The following is a 15,022-nucleotide window of genomic DNA, read 5'->3' as shown; positions in this document are numbered from 1 at the left end:
TATGTAACACCACATATAACACAGTGATAACTGAATACATATAATGTAGTACAGGTACCTACTGTACAGTCCTATCTAACACCACAGATAACACAGCAATAACTCTCTGAGTACAGATAAGGTAGTAGAGGCACCTGCCATCCTATGTGTCGGGCTCAAAGCTGGCGCTACCTCCTCCTTGCCGCGCTTCCTCCTCTTTCGGTAGCTGTGGCAAGAGGGAGGAGGCTGTCCCAGCTTCAAACCCCACACAGAATGTCCTGATGCCCTGACATTATGAGCACTAGTGTGAAGCCATGCCTGTGGCGGTGAGCATGCGTGCAGAGGCCCTGAGTAGGGGCACTGTAGAAGCCGCATGACCACACAACTTAGAGGGGACACAGCCTGCCAAGACACGGCAGGAAATAGCTGGATTGCTGCTTAGCCAATAAGTTGGCTCCGGTGATGAGTTGGTATAAGCTTGTTTATTTTTTTAACAATTTAATAAAAGCTAAAAGCTTTTTTAAACTAAAATACCCCTTTAAGAACAGCTTCTGTTTGCAGGTACTGCTGAAGCGGTGCAGACGTAAGCATTATCTATATAGAAGATGCAACATTTTCTAGACATCTTTGAGGTGGACAGTTCTGAGCTGTTGTACATTGTAGAGGGTTTTTTCTACTGGGTGAAGTGTTGCATGTGCACTTTCTCTGTTATTAGGCGCCAAATAAATAAAGTTTTAGTTCTGATGCATTTCCTAAAAGTTTTGCCTTCTGACAGTACAAAACTTAAAAGCTAAAAAAAAAAACATACTTTTCATAAATTTTCCCCCGAAACGGTAGAACAGCTGCGGCAATACCTGGAAATTATCCCCTTCTTACAGGATCTATAGGCATGGTGCCTGCTCAGTAACGGAACGCCACAGCAGACACTAGGTGCCAGATGTCATGGTTAATTGTGACCATGGCATCTAAGCAGTCAACTAATGGGAGCACTGCCCTATCAGTGATTAAACACTCCCCTGCAACAAGATCACGGAAGCTGTTGGGTTGCTATGCTGCCATAGTGAATTTCCTAGCAAACTGTCTGTAGCAGGGCTTGATAGGAACAGAATGATTCTCCCATAGACTGCAATGGTAAATCATTGCAGTCTATGGTAGAAGTGATCAAACAATTGCATGTTAAAGGCCATCTGTCAGCAGATCTGTAGCTGTGAATCTGGCCAACCTGTTGCATGTGCGCTTGGCAGCTGAAGGTATTTGTGTTGGCCCCATGTTCATATGTGCCCGCTTTACTGAGAAAATTGAAGGTTTGATATATGCAAATGAGCCTTTAGGAGCAACAGGGGTGTTGCCATTACACATGGAAGCTCTGCTCTGTCTGCACTCTGAATGACAGGACTAGATGTGGTAATGTTTTCACTGCCTGGCCCTGTCAATCAAATTGCAGAGGGTGGGACAGTTGCAGAGAGAGCAGAACCTTTAGTTGTGTGGGTGTAATGGCAACACCCCCGTTGCTCCTAAAGGCTCATTTGCATAAATTAAAACATAATTTTTCTCAGCAATGCGGGCACATATGAACATGGAACCAACACAGATACCTACAGCTGTCAAGCGCATATGTAACAGTTCAGCCAGTGTCAGGTACAAATCTGCTGACAGATGCTCTTTAAAGTCCCCTAAGGGATCAACAAATAACGGTAAAAAAAAGTTTTGGAAAAATTCTAATCACCCTCCTAAAATGTCTGTACTATTAAAATATAAAAGTTTTTATCTCATACAGTGAACGATGTAATGGAAAAAATATTTTAATGGCTGATCATTTGTTTGTTTTTATTGCATCACCTCCCAAAACAATTGAGTAAAACGTGATCGAAAAGTTATGCCTCAAAATGGCACACCCATCAAATAATGAACTCTCTCACAGTATTATAGGTGTAAATATAAAAAAAAATTGGGAGTCAGAATATGGTGATGCCATATATCAATGTACAAGAAAACTATAAGAAAAAATTGCCATCACTGTAATCAGACTGAACCGTGGAAAGAGGTTGACATGTCAGTTCTATCACATAGGGAACACCATCTTTTTCCCCCCCCATTTAGAATTTTTCCCACTACATCGTATGCAACATTAAATGGTGCCATTAGAAAGTATAACTTGTCCCACAAAAAAACAAGCCCCATACAGCTATATGAACAGAAAAATTAAAAACATTATGGCTCTGGAAAGGCAGGAAGCAGAAAAGGGAAAATCACTGCATCAAGAAGAGGTTAAATAAGAAAACTATCCAGCCTTTTATAATTGTCCGTTTAGTATTTCAGGCCCCCTCCAATAACAAGACGAACTCATTAATCATAGAGGAGCGTGTACAAGAAGACACCAGATGTATATGATTAGTAGAGAACATTCTGTGAAACTACAAGTCCCAGCATCCTTCGGAAGCTTGAACACATGGGAGCAGCTGGAAGTAAACAGCAGTCATGAGACTGTAGTGAAGTCAGAGAAGGTGGTGCCAGACAGGAACTGACACTTACCAGCTGCGAGCTGTGAGAAGAGAGCAAGACGGAGAGAGCCTAGACATAACTACCTGAAGAGGGGCCAGTAAGTGACCTGACAGGTGAGCAGCACCTCTCTACCTTAGGTTTCAGTTTGGTAACTCACAGGATTTACAAAGTGAACTTCTGGAACTTTTATGTATGATTCTTAATTTTGAACTCTGTAAGGTTGGTCATCACCGGCCCAAATGGACAGAGCACTACAACAGTGTTAGTGTTGTGTAGTAAGACTAAGGACGTGTTCACATTACCATTTTGTTTTCCATTCTTGTAATCCATCAGAAGAACAAAAAAAAAAAAATCGGATCCTTTATTTTGAGCATCCGTTGTGCTTATTTTGCATCCGTTTGTGATAAAGTCTCTTGTTAAAAATAACAAATCTCTGATGGGACAGACACAAACGGATGCAAAACGAGCACAACGGATGCTCAAAATAAAGGATCTGTTTTATTTTTCTGATCTTCTGACGGATCAGTTGACTGATCGCTGTATTCGCCAAAACTGCATACATCTTTAGGGCTCATGCACACGACCGTTGGCTGTTTTGCGGTCAGCAAATTGTGGATCCGCAAAACATGGATACCAGCCGTGTGCATTCTGCATTTTGCGGAACAGAACAGTCAGCCCCTAACAGAACAGTTCTATCCTCGTCCGTGGGACAAGATTATAAAAAGTTCTATAATTTAGCGGACAGCACAGAACCCAAGTGCAGATGCGAGTGCGGATAGCGTTTTGCGACCCCGTTGAAGTAAATGGGTCCTCATCCAACCCATAAAAAATGCGGCCGTGCAGGGATCTGAAGGAACGTGGGTTCCGGGGAGCAGGTACGTATGCTCTAGAGGAGGGGCTCGGGCATTCTGGGGGTCATTATAAGGATTGGATAACCGCTTTAATCAAAGTTCATTAATAAGGGTACTTTCACACTTGCGTTTTTCTTTTCCGGCATAGAACTATACCGAAAAAGAACTGATCAGTATTATCCCCATGCATTCTGAATGGAGAGTAATCCGTTCAGTTTGCATCAGGATGTCTTCAGTTCAGCATGCTACGGTTTTCTCTCCGGCGAAAAAAACTTAAGACTTGCCTGAATGCCGGATCCGGCATTTTTTCCCATAGGAATGTATTAGCGCCGGATCCGGCATTCAGAATACAGTACTTATGCATTTGGGTCGTACATGTGGTTCATGAAATATTTAGGATTTTATGATTTTCATGGGTCATTGTGCAGTTTGCACTCCATTGTGGGATGCATTCAAGTCACTTCTTGTTCGTTATTTCCAGTTATCGTACTTCTGTTTAGGCAGTAAATTTAGTGCAAATTTTGGCATCTGGTTAAAGTCTGAACGTGTATGTTCTGATTATTTGAACTCCATTTGGTATCTGTTCATAATAAACTTCATTTTGTTTCTGAGCCATTGTGGCCTGTGAAGGACACTGAAGATTTGTTTAGAATTGTTTGTGGAAGGGCGTTATACTTCATGTGAATATATTTTCAAGGTTGATTTGGGATTCTGATTCACTGTGGATCTGGGAATTGGCCGGTCCAGGATGATAACTGGTGGTACACAGTGACCCTTTATATCGCGCATGTCCTGGCTACATTCCACTAGGGAGTGGAGGACTTTGTTTAATCTGTATAAAGCTGTACCCCTTCAGGAAAGAAGTTAGAAGATCGTCCTATGGGGGGAAGCCTTGTGTACGGACCTGATCAGTGTTTTCCTGATCGAGACTTCCCAGCTGATGTGTTGCTGTCAGATGATGTGAAATCAATCGCTGATGTAACTGTCTTCATTCTGGATCTACTGTAGTCAAGATTCCAGCTAAAGTGTTGATGTAATTGTGTATTATGTTCTTTGTATATAGATAAGTGCAAAAGAAGGATATTCTATAGCTATATGTATTATGTATATACTATTGCTTTTATATTTAATAAAATCATATTATAAACTTTCCTTTGAAGAGTAGTTAAAGTTTCAGTTAAGAATCTCTCTTAAAAGACTATCCAAGCCTGAAGTCTTTCTCTTGTTACTTTGATATATACCTATTACTGTTATGGAATTTTCTTTTGGGTCACTGCAATACTTGGGCCCGACAGCTATCACACAACCAAGATCACTGTGTAGCTTTAGCTTTACATGCAGGACAAGAATTGTTTTGTTTTGTTTTGTATTGTTGTTGTTTTTTTCACCCTTAAAGGGGTATTCCCATCTTAGACAATGGGGGCATATCGCTAGGATATGCCCCCATTGTCTGATAGGTGCGGGTCACACCTCTGGGACCCGCACCTACAACGAGAACGGAGCCGGGGAGAGTTGTGGCTGGAGGACCCCAGGTTTCCCAGGATCCGTCCACCACCAAGCACAGCTCCCCGCCTCTCCCATTGTAGTGAATGGGAGCGCACCGCGCATGAGTGGCCTCGCTCCCATTCATTTCTATGGGGCCGACGGAAATAGCCGAGCCAGCGCTCGGCTATTTTCGGCGGCTCCATAGAAATGAATGGAGGGCGGCTGCGCATGCGCAGTGCGCCCTCCTCCACTTTCTCCGCTCCGTTCTCCTTGTAGGTGCGGGTCCCACCTCTGGGACCCACACCTATCAGACAATGGGGGCATATCCTAGCGATATGCCCCCATTGTCTAAGATGGGATAACCCCTTTAAGGTGAAAGTTAGTTGTTCAAGTTAGAAAAAAAAATGCATGTGCAATAAGTGTTGGCATTTTTAATGTCAAGAAACGCCTCAAAAATGTTGCAAAGAACATTGATCAGGCATTTTTGAGTTCATTTTTTTTGCCCAGGGACCAAACTGTGTGTAAAGAAATATATCAGCCTGTGGCCCAGGCCGTTTTGCTCTACCACCGGTGAGAATTATTAGGCCTGTATTTCAACCTCTTGTTGTAAACAAGAATATAACTATTCACTGATAGCAAACAGAGATCTTAAAAATGGTGAGGAACTGAAGCAAAAGGTATATTCTAAAACTGGTGATGATATTGCTTCATTGATATATAATTAGAAAAAACTATGGGTAGCCTATAGGCATGATGAGGCTGCACTGTGCTCAATTTAGCAGAGTTAACCCCTTCCCGACATCTGTCCTACATGTACGATGAAAGTTGGGACTTTATACATGGTGCCCGCTTAAGAGCTGAGTCGTGTGCATGCTGTTCTGCACAGCAGACACCTAGAGGCAGAGAAAGTGATCATCAATAACGCAATTCACAGACTTTTAACCCCCCCAGATGCGGTGCTCCATTAGGACCAAGACATCTGAGCTGTCTAATACCGGAAGCACTGTGCTCCCGGTGTCCAGACGGCTACCACATTGTGACATCACAGGAGTCGTTCAGTTGCTATGGCAGCCCCAGGTTTCTGAAGGCTCTGAGGCCTGCCATAGTAAAGTTCCTATCAGGCCCCATCTATGGTATGGCTTGATAAGAAGGTAGCGATTCTTCCATATACTGCAATGGTAAATCATTGCAGTTCATGGTAGAAGTGATCAGATGTTAAAGTCCCCTAGGTAGACAAATAAAATAGAAAAATATAAAAAAAATCTAATCAAGCCCCTTTCCTCATTTGACAAATAAAAAATAAAAATAATATGAATCATTAGTATGGCTGCATCCAAAAATACCCAAACTATTAAAATATGAAAGTACCGTATTTTTAGCCCTATAAGACGCACCGGCCCATAAGACGCACCTAGGTTTTTGAGGAGGAAAATAAGAAGAAAAATATTTTGAACCAAAAGGTGTGCTTTTGGTGGGTTTTGAACTAATGGTAGTCTGTGGATGACACTATTATGGGGGATCTCTGGATGGCTCTTATTGGGGTCTCTGGATGGCACTGTTATGGGGATCTGTGGATGACACTGTTATGGGGGGGATCTGTGGATGACACATATATAGCATCTTATGCTATGTGTCATCCACAGATCCCCCCCCCCATAATAGTGTCCCTGCGGTGTGAATGACTCCCAATACAGGGGGTGGGGGTCGCATCTGGTTTTATAATGACAGCGGGGCCCGTGCAGTGACTGTATTCTACTACACGGGCCCCGCTCACTGTATATAATCTTATCTATAATTGTAGGCATTGTTAATATATAAAATATATATAAAAGTATATATATAAAAGTTCAGGGTAATCAGCGCCTGTATACCGTACTTACAAGCACTCGTAGCAGAGAGGAGGCAGGCCGGGAGGATGGGCGCTGGCAGCGTGATTCACTACGTCATGCGCCCACGCCGCCTGCTTCATTCATAAAGTGGGCGGTGCAGGCGCGTGACGTAGTCACTCACGCTGCCAGCGCCCGTCCTCCCGGCCTGCCTCCTCCCTCCTCTCTGCTACGAGCGCTTGTAAGTATACAGGCGCTGAATACCATGAACTATATTAACAATGCCTACAAATATAGATAAGATTATATACAGTGAGCGGGGCCCATGTAGTAGAATACAGTCACTGCACGGGCCCCGCTGTCATTATGAAAGCAGATGCCGGCCCCCAGCCCCTCCTCCCTCTCAGCTGATACACCCGCCGCGCGTGTCATTGAAAATTCGGAAAAATGCAGCATTCGCCCCATAAGACGCACTGCTATTTCCCCCCCACTTTTGGGGGGAAAAGTGTGTCTTATAGGGCGAAAAATACGGTATTTATCCCATACTGTGAATGGCATGATTCACAATTTTTGGTCGTTTCATCTCTCAAAATTTGAATAAAAAGCTATTCAAAAGTCATGCACACCTAAAAAAAATGAGCCCTCACACAGCTCTAAGTATGTAAAGGGATCAGAATATGGCGATGCAAAGAAAAATTTTAAAAGTATTAAAACAAGAAAAACAATAAAAATTTGATTGTACTGACCTGTAGAATTAAGATAATGCATCATTTGAACTATGTATGGAACGCTGTAAATCATTTTGAATTGCATTTTTTTTCCAATTCTACCAGTATTAGAATTTTTTTCCAGCTTCCCACTACATTGTATGGAATAGTAAATGGTGCCATTAGAAAGTGCAACAAAAAACAAGTCTATAAAAAAAAAAAGTTAATGGATCCAGGAAAGCATAAAGGTAGAAAATGAAAAAAGTGAAAATTGCTGAATCAGGAAGGGGTTAATATTTGTTATACTTTCTTTTTCTTGATTATATTCAAATTTTGCTTGCTGCTGGGTCACCTCTGATATACCGGTATGTCTCCAGATATTAATATCCAGACACCGCTTGCTACACATATGCAGTGTAAACATACCAGGACATTTTCATTCTCTGTGATCTCAGCAATTCTCTCAAACAATCATGTGATATTCTTCTGTGTATTGGTGACACTCAAACCTGTTCTGATATAAAAGTGTGTTACTTCTGAAATGTGCCAGTGGAAATAAGAGGGAGGGGCACTGTGCTCTTACTTAAATTATTACTGTATTTTTCGCCCTATAAGACGCAGGTTTCTGAGGAGGACAATAAGGAAAAATATTTTTCATTAGACCTCAGATCAGACCACCAGTCATACCCCCCATGATAATCAGACCTCAGCTAACAGCCCCAATCAGGTCCCCAATATTAATAAGACCCCACATTTAGACCTCAGATGAGCCCACCATGCCTCATATCAGCCCCCCATGCCTCATATCAGCCCCCTTTGCCTCTCATATCAGTCCCCATTGCCTCTCATATCAGCCTCCATTGTGATATTTCAGCCCCCATTGCGATATTTCAGCCCTCATTGCGATATTTCAGCCCTCATTGCGATATTTCAGCCTCCATTGTGATATTTCAGCCCCCATTGCGATATTTCAGCCCCCATTGCGATATTTCAGCCCTCATTGCCTCATATCATCCCTCATGCCACACAGCACATAAAATAAAATAAAAACGCTTACCTCTCCTTCTCCGGACTCCGCCGCTCCTGACCTCCATCGTGCTCCGTCTTCTTCTTGTCGTGGCTGTGCTGTGACCCGACACGCACAGTGTGAGGTCACAGAGCGCCCTCATGCTGTGCGCAGCCACAGTACAGCCGGCAGCCGAAGACCAGGAAGCTGTGAGTACAGAGCCTTCACTGCTTCTCAGTCCTCCGGTACTAATGAGAGCTTCTATAATGAAAGCGCTCATTAGTATTTACCCCATAAGAAACAGGGACATTTTCCCCCCATTGGGGGGGGAAATGTGTGTCTTATGGGGCGGAAAATACGGTAATATAACAAAGGATAGCTCTCACGCTCATTGAGTCCTGTTACTATAAATCATATCCAAAATCTAATACATATATGTTTTAACCTGAATTTGACAATTTGAGAATAAATAAGTTTAAACAGGCTAAGTGATAAAAAAAAATATTTACTAAGTGTGATTAAATATAAAACAGGAAAATCACATATAGAATAGTAAAGATAAATAATAATCAATCTCCTGGCCTGCAGTACAATGGGGAGGGGACTCCTGTCGCCATATCATAGCACATGGACGACACCCCGTGGTGATACAAGAGAGAGATAGTGACCTACAACATCCTACCTGGATGATGTTCTCAGCAGAGTTCCAGTTATTTGATTTTGTGTGCAGAAGTTTATACCTTTCCGCCCCTCCTAAGGATGCCCAGTGTGCAGTATGTATGTCTCTGAGATAATCACTCAGGATTGCAACATTCTCAGCACAATTGGGGTCTTTGTATATGTTATGTAACTATCCCTCACTACATTACAAAGATTATTGAAGACAATATAATAAATAAAGGGGACAAAACCAATTAGTACTTAATTATGTAAAAATTATTCCAACACAGAAAACACCAAAAACTGACTTAAAAAATGACTTCTGTCTTAAGATGTAACTGCACTTTGGCTGCCACCCCATTACTGCAGTACGAGTGCAATAATTTTGCAATGTTGCAAAAAACTGTTGGGTGTTGTACAAATGCAAAATGTAACAAAATGTTAACCACTTGCCTACCGCCGCACGGATTTCTACGTCGCGACAGTAGGCTGTTATCTGTAACCCAACGTATAAAAACGTTGGGTTACATCGCGATCTGCCGGCGGCCCAAGCCGTTGCAGATCGCTGTGACCACGCTGTCACAGCGAGGTGTGCCGTGGCTAGCGGGAGCAGTTAGGCAGCAATAGACGCTTATAGCATCCAGCTACAAGTGTCTATTACATTGTAAAATCTAAAAGCCGTCAGGGAGCGCCACCTGCTGGCTTTAAAATGAAATGTCATCCTGCAGACTGGGAATTAACCTCGTCCTGTCTTGACTGTAGCAGAAAGGGGTTAATTCACTTAAAGAAAAAGTAAATACAAAATAAATAAATAAAATAAATAATAAAATTTATTCTTATAAAAAAAAAATTAAAATGTCCAAATTTCCCCAAGATGAATAACATAAAAAATGTCACTTTGAAGTGGCTTATTGCGTTTTGGCAAGATTTTTCTGGCAGTAGGGTGCTATAGAACCAGCAATTGAAAAATAGGCCGCAAAAATCCAAAATGCGCTCCAGTCTTTTGAAGTCTTGCGGCGGGCCCAGCCACTAGATAAATTACATAAATAGAGTCGATTTTCAGGGTACAAGTGTACGGGAATGGTTTTAGAAATGTTTCGCCTTAAAACCTTTTGTGGTGTCCCGATAAAAATAATATTAAATACATGTAGGCTGGCTCAGAAAATAATCAGTTATTTGCAGTTAGATGCATTGCTACAACTGAAAAATTGGCCTGGTAAGGAAGGGGGATAAAAACTCTGGTAATGAAGTGGTTAACGCAAATGAGCCCAAAAAGTCACAAACCCAGAATTCTGGGGAGCGGGGCTTGATACATTCTCCCCAGTATGATTTGTTTTTAAAAGTGTTTAAGCAGAGAAAGTCACATTGTAGGTGCATTCCCACTCTGAGAGACAGAATTTAAATACAAAAGTCAGGAAATCACATTGTATGATTTTTAAAGAATGTATTTGTCTTACACTGCTGAACATAAGTATTTGAACACCTGAGAAAATCAGTGTTAATATTTGCTACAGAAGCCTTTGTTTGCGATTACAGAGGTCAAACGTTTCCTGTAGTTCTTGACCAGGTTTGCACACACTGCAACAGGGATTTTTGCCCACTCCTCCACACAGATCTCCTCTAGATCTGTCAGGTTTCGAGGCTGTCCCTGAGCAACACAGAGTTAGAGCTCCCTACAAAGATGTTCTATTGGATTTAGGTCTGGAGACTGGCTAGGCCACTCCAGAACCTTGATATGCTTCTTACGGAGCCACTCCTTGGTTATCCTGGCTGTGTGCTTCGGGTCGTTGTCATGTTGGAAGACCCAGCCACGACCCATCTTCAATGCTCTGACTGAGGGAAGGAGGTAGTTGCTTAAAATCTCACAATAAATGGCCCCATTCATCCTCTCCTTAATACAGTGCAGTCGGCCTGTCTGTTTTGCAGAAAAGCACCCCCAAAGCATGATGTTACCACCCCCATGCTTCACAGTAGGGATGGTGTTCTTGGGATGCAACTCATCCTTCTTTTTCCTCCAAACACGACGAGTGAAGTTTAGACCAAAAAGTTCTACTTTGGTCTCATCTGACCACATGACTTTCTCCCATGCCTCCTCTGGATCATCCAGATGATCATTGGCAAAATTCAGACGGGCCTGGAAATGTGATGACTTGAGCAGGGGAACCTTCCGTGCAATGCATGATTTGAAACCATGATGGCGTATTGAGAGCTGCTGAATTTTCCTTTTTCTACATGATGGCATAGTGTTCTACCGACAGTGATCTTTGAAACTGTGGTCCCAGCTCTCTTCTTGTCATTGACCAGATCCTTCCATGTAGTTCTGGGCTGATTCCTCACCTTTCTTATGATCAGTGATACCCCACGAGGTGAGATCTTGCATGGAGCCCCAGTCCGAGGAGACTGACAGTCGTCTTTAACCTCTTCCATTTTCTAACAATTGCTCCAACAGTTGATCTATTTGTCACCAAGCTGCTTGGCAATTGCCCCTAGCCCTTTCCAGCCTTGTGGCGGTCCACAATTTTGTCTCTGGTATCTTTTGACAGCTTTTTGGTCTTGCCCATGGTAGTAGTTGGCATCTGACTGACTGTGGGCTGGACAGGGGACTTTAAAGAGCTCAGACAGGTGCTACTAAGTTAGATTAATGAGTGGAGTAGAGATGGACTTTTTAAAGGCACGGTAACACGTCTTTGAGAGCCAGAATTCTTGCTGTTTCTCAGGTGTTCAAATACTTATGTTAAGCAGTGCAAGACAAATACATTCTTTAAAAATCATACAATGTGATTTCCTGAATTTCTTTTTTTATTTTGTCTCTCAGAGTGGGAATGCACCTACAATGTGAATTTCAGACCCCTCCATGATTTCTAAGTGGGAGAACTTGCAAAATCGCAGGGTGTTCAAATACTTCTGTTCCTCACTGTAACTGAGACAAACAGAGCTGCACAGACTCCACTGACTGCACAGAGTCCGTTCAGTTTCCGGTTGGGAAGCTGTTTCTTTACCGACAAAAAAGTATTTGGCGGAATCTGCAAGGAAGGCCACGAACAGAGCCTCCAACGCAGATGTGAATAAGCCCTTAGTAAAGTTTATTTACTGTATCATGTTAACATATGCAGCTTCTTCGTTATTTTCAAGATCTCTTTTTGCACTCAGTGTATGTAAAGACTCTTGTTTACTTTCAGAGGCTGAACACCCACCCAAATTATGGTCCATTGACAACAGTGCACAGCGTGTTTGTATAAGAAGCAGGACATAATCAGGACAAGTGTTCAAACTTTGGATGTAAAGAATGTTTCCAATAACCAACATCAAGCAGAGATCTCGAAGATGGTGAAGGATTGAAGCTATAGTAGCTATAGCCTGTAATATTATTACACTCCAGAAACACATCCAGGCCCCTCTTGAATTCCTTTATTGTACTCACCATCACCACCTCCTCAGGCAGAGAGTTCCATAGTCTCACTGCTCTTACCGTAAAGAATCCTCTTCTATGTTTGTGTACAAACCTTCTTTCCTCCAGACGCAGAGGATGTCCCCTCGTCACAGTCACAGTCCTGGGGATAAATAGATGATGGGAGAGATCTCTGTACTGACCCCTGATATATTTATACATAGTTATTAGATCTCCCATCAGTTGTCTTTTTTTCTAAAGTGAATAACCCTCATTTTGATAATCTTTCAGGGTACTGTAGTCCCCCCATTCCAGTTATTACTTTAGTTGCCCTCCTCTGAACCCTCTCAAGCTCTGCTATGTCTGCCTTGTTTACAGGAGCCCAGAACTGTACACAGTACTCCATGTGTGGTCTGACTAGTGATTTGTAAAGTGGCAGGACTATGTTCTTATCACGGGCATCTGTGACTCTTTTGATGCAACCCATTATCTTATTGGCCTTGGCAGCAGCTGCCTGACACTGGTTTCTACAGCTTAGTTTGCTGTTTATTAAAATTCCTAAGTCTGTTACACAGTGTTTTACCATTTAGTATGTACTGCAGGTATTCCATTGACCTCACCACTCTCAAAGGCAATCATGATGCATATCAAGATGGCAGTGGAGGCTGGAATGGAGGTCTATCTTGTTCAGCGATGAGTCCCACTTTTGTCTCGGATGCAATGATAGCTGGAAATTGGTCTGGAGACCACGTGGGCAACAAAGGAACGTCACATTGGTCTTAATCCCAGGATTATGGTGTGGGGTGGCATAATGTACAGTAGCCAGAGCCCTCTAGTTGATCTATTTGTCACCAAGCTGCTTGGCAATTGCCCCTAGCCCTTTCCAGCCTTGTGGCGGTCCACAATTTTGTCTCTGGTATCTTTTGACAGCTTTTTGGTCTTGCCCATGGTAGTAGTTGGCATCTGACTGACTGTGGGCTGGACAGGGGACTTTAAAGAGCTCAGACAGGTGCTACTAAGTTAGATTAATGAGTGGAGTAGAGATGGACTTTTTAAAGGCACGGTAACACGTCTTTGAGAGCCAGAATTCTTGCTGTTTCTCAGGTGTTCAAATACTTATGTTAAGCAGTGCAAGACAAATACATTCTTTAAAAATCATACAATGTGATTTCCTGAATTTCTTTTTTTATTTTGTCTCTCAGAGTGGGAATGCACCTACAATGTGAATTTCAGACCCCTCCATGATTTCTAAGTGGGAGAACTTGCAAAATCGCAGGGTGTTCAAATACTTCTGTTCCTCACTGTAACTGAGACAAACAGAGCTGCACAGACTCCACTGACTGCACAGAGTCCGTTCAGTTTCCGGTTGGGAAGCTGTTTCTTTACCGACAAAAAAGTATTTGGCGGAATCTGCAAGGAAGGCCACGAACAGAGCCTCCAACGCAGATGTGAATAAGCCCTTAGTAAAGTTTATTTACTGTATCATGTTAACATATGCAGCTTCTTCGTTATTTTCAAGATCTCTTTTTGCACTCAGTGTATGTAAAGACTCTTGTTTACTTTCAGAGGCTGAACACCCACCCAAATTATGGTCCATTGACAACAGTGCACAGCGTGTTTGTATAAGAAGCAGGACATAATCAGGACAAGTGTTCAAACTTTGGATGTAAAGAATGTTTCCAATAACCAACATCAAGCAGAGATCTCGAAGATGGTGAAGGATTGAAGCTATAGTAGCTATAGCCTGTAATATTATTACACTCCAGAAACACATCCAGGCCCCTCTTGAATTCCTTTATTGTACTCACCATCACCACCTCCTCAGGCAGAGAGTTCCATAGTCTCACTGCTCTTACCGTAAAGAATCCTCTTCTATGTTTGTGTACAAACCTTCTTTCCTCCAGACGCAGAGGATGTCCCCTCGTCACAGTCACAGTCCTGGGGATAAATAGATGATGGGAGAGATCTCTGTACTGACCCCTGATATATTTATACATAGTTATTAGATCTCCCATCAGTTGTCTTTTTTTCTAAAGTGAATAACCCTCATTTTGATAATCTTTCAGGGTACTGTAGTCCCCCCATTCCAGTTATTACTTTAGTTGCCCTCCTCTGAACCCTCTCAAGCTCTGCTATGTCTGCCTTGTTTACAGGAGCCCAGAACTGTACACAGTACTCCATGTGTGGTCTGACTAGTGATTTGTAAAGTGGCAGGACTATGTTCTTATCACGGGCATCTGTGACTCTTTTGATGCAACCCATTATCTTATTGGCCTTGGCAGCAGCTGCCTGACACTGGTTTCTACAGCTTAGTTTGCTGTTTATTAAAATTCCTAAGTCTGTTACACAGTGTTTTACCATTTAGTATGTACTGCAGGTATTCCATTGACCTCACCACTCTCAAAGGCAATCATGATGCATATCAAGATGGCAGTGGAGGCTGGAATGGAGGTCTATCTTGTTCAGCGATGAGTCCCACTTTTGTCTCGGATGCAATGATAGCTGGAAATTGGTCTGGAGACCACGTGGGCAACAAAGGAACGTCACATTGGTCTTAATCCCAGGATTATGGTGTGGGGTGGCATAATGTACAGTAGCCAGAGCCCTCTAGACTTAAA

General features: G+C 42.6%; 1 protein-coding gene across 1 annotated transcript in view; it reads left to right on the top strand.

The window, feature by feature from the left end:
* Positions 1-2,489: 2,489 nt before the first annotated feature.
* PLEKHB2 (pleckstrin homology domain containing B2) overlaps positions 2,490-15,022 on the top strand; it is a 72,716-nt gene continuing 60,183 nt past the window's right edge. The window contains exon 1 of the mRNA XM_040431020.1: positions 2,490-2,594. The gene's annotated coding sequence lies outside the window, so the exon portion shown is untranslated. The remainder of the gene's footprint in view (positions 2,595-15,022) is intronic.

This window comes from Bufo bufo, chromosome 4 (genome assembly GCF_905171765.1).
Source record: "Bufo bufo chromosome 4, aBufBuf1.1, whole genome shotgun sequence".
Lineage (NCBI taxonomy): Eukaryota > Metazoa > Chordata > Amphibia > Anura > Bufonidae > Bufo > Bufo bufo.
Note: the sequence above shows the minus strand (reverse complement) of the source record. Positions and strands in the feature narration are given on the sequence as shown.